This window comes from Octopus bimaculoides, chromosome 20 (genome assembly GCF_001194135.2).
Source record: "Octopus bimaculoides isolate UCB-OBI-ISO-001 chromosome 20, ASM119413v2, whole genome shotgun sequence".
Taxonomy (NCBI): Eukaryota; Metazoa; Mollusca; class Cephalopoda; order Octopoda; family Octopodidae; genus Octopus; species Octopus bimaculoides.
Window position 1 is genome coordinate 44,503,988 of NC_069000.1, and position 2,424 is coordinate 44,506,411.

At 43.7% G+C, this 2,424-nt stretch overlaps 1 protein-coding gene across 2 annotated transcripts in view; it reads right to left on the minus strand.

Annotated features, from left to right (window-relative positions):
* The window catches only part of LOC106870178 (netrin receptor UNC5B-a), a 48,827-nt gene that overhangs the window by 40,739 nt on the left and 5,664 nt on the right, over window positions 1-2,424 (minus strand). The gene's annotated exons all lie outside the window — the stretch shown is intronic.

Below are 2,424 nucleotides of genomic sequence, written 5' to 3' on the forward strand. Positions count from 1 at the left end.
TTGTACTTGCGTTGTTGTTGGCGATGGTGTTGATGGTGGTGTGTTTTTGTTGTTGGTGTTGTTGGTGTTGGTGGTGGTGGTGGTGGTGGCGATAGTGATTAAGATAATGTTATTGTTCTTTAGCTACAGGCCAGCTCTCATCAGGCTCACCTATGATACAAAGATGTTCCGTCCGTGATCATCCCGCTAAATATATATTTCATGTGTATCTCGGATCCCATTATCCAGACTTGTTTTTACAAGACGATAGAATAGGAATCGAGAGATATTTGATTGTTATTTCTAGGAAGTCGAGTAACGACACAAGAGGCCCCCTTCTCGTTGTCTTCGTTGTTGTTGTATAGCCCTCGGCCCAGCAGTCCTATAATACGCAGGTGGTCGACCGAATGAGGTGAGTCGTCCTCTGTACCCCGTGTGTCCCGGGTTTGACTTTAAACTGTCCCTTGTGGAACCATCTTTGGTCACTACTGTTCATAGGTCTACTCTCAGGGCCTCAGCTGTGGGTTAATTAACAATTAAGTTGGGTAAATGGAACACATCAGCCTGTGGTGTAGGGGTAACCCGTCTAGGTAAAGGAAAACTCGGACTACAAATCTCCGTTGCCAAGCAGGGGAGAGAACTCAGGAGTAAACCCTGGGGAAGATCGGTAATTGGGGTCCCCGAGGCTGTTCGGTGTTGCCTGCAGCCTCATTCTGCGACGATCTTGTTACCAATTTATAAATTTGATTATAAGATGACAGTCTGATGACAGTAAAAAGGGTTTGCTGTTATGTACATTTAAAAGTATTTTGACACTGTTCACGGATTAAAATATTTGGGGGCTGACATAAACAATATTTTACGTAGGATATGGGCAGTTCCCATGAGCACTATTTTTTGATTATCTTCCATTTTGGGATTATCTGATATCTGAGCTGGGTAGCAATCGGCCCCACCTGCTCGAGATATAAGCAGACTAACAAAAGCACTGAGCTTATCACCGTCCAGAGTCCGTACTTAACTGACTTGTGGTCCCTTATAACCGCTCAGTCATTTTACAATTAAATATTCCTTTCTGATGTAGGCACAAGGCCTGGATTTTTGTGGGAAGGAGAACAATCGATCACATCGACCCCCAGTACTTGACTGGTACTTAATTTAATTTATCCACCCCGAAAGGATGAAAGGTAAATTTGAACTCAGAACGTAGCGACACACGTATATATATGTGTGTGTGTGTGTGTGTGTGTGTGAGTGCGTGTGTGTGTGTGTGTGTGTGTGTGTGTGTGTGTGTGTGTGTTTGTACAGATAGATGCATGTATAGACAGGGTGCGTCAGTTTTTTTGAGGACACCATGTTCATGAGCTTTCTTCTAACTTTATTTTTCCTTACTTTTCAGATAAATGATGTCAGACGTCAGGTTGACTCAGAAATTGAAAAGGCGCATCGTAATCGTTGCCTTAAAAGCACAGCAGACGATACAGAGTTAGATTGCTTCATGAAAGTTGTCTGATCTTTTGTTGTCAAAGTTTAAAAGGAGAGGAAACCTGCTGATGGGGATCCAATATCACCGGCTGAACACATAGCATGTGTATAGGATTCTAAAACCATCAGAAGACAAAATTCTGTGCAAAAAGCCCGAGAAGAAACTGATAAAACACCCAGAAATTCAATCGGAGCCATTGCAAAGGACCCCAAGGCTTCAGAATGCACCACCAGAAGAGTTATGTATGAGAACATCCAGTACAAGTTGTATGTGATGTTGAGGGCCCAGTTTATGCTGGATGTGAGAAGAGAGAATAGTACAATCATTGCCAAGTGATTGTTAAACAAGTGAAAACACCAAGAGGCTGGAAAGCTTTGGGTTTTCTCCGATAAGAAAAACTCCGATCAGGATGAAAAGGTAAACGGAAAAATCGACACATGGTTATGCAGAAATCCGAACGAGGTTCCAACGGTCATGCATACTAAGTTCCCATCAACCGTGATGATTCTGAGAGTCGTCAGCAACGAGGGAGATGTCTTGACTCCTCACTTTTTAAGAGTCAGTGCTGCTGTTTACACAGAAACGTTGCAGAGACTTGTGAGGCCCTGGATTGACAAGAGTATGCAACGGAAAATCCTAAAAGACTCTGAACTGTCCCATGAGGCCAGGACATCCCAAGAGTGGATGCGTGCCAATCTCCATGATCATATTCTCCCAGACACATGGCTTTCTAGCTCAACAGACTTCAATCCACTGAACTATTACGTACGGGGCGTTGTGGAGAGAGAGAGAGAGAGAGAGAGAGAGAGAGAGAGAGAGAGAGAGAGACAGACAGACAGAGAGAGAGACAGACAGAGAGAGAGACAGAGAGAGAGAGAGAGAGAGAGATGGGTCAATCAACAACCCCATAACACCATACAACCTCTCAGCCAATTTATTGGGAGTTACATGTATGGATC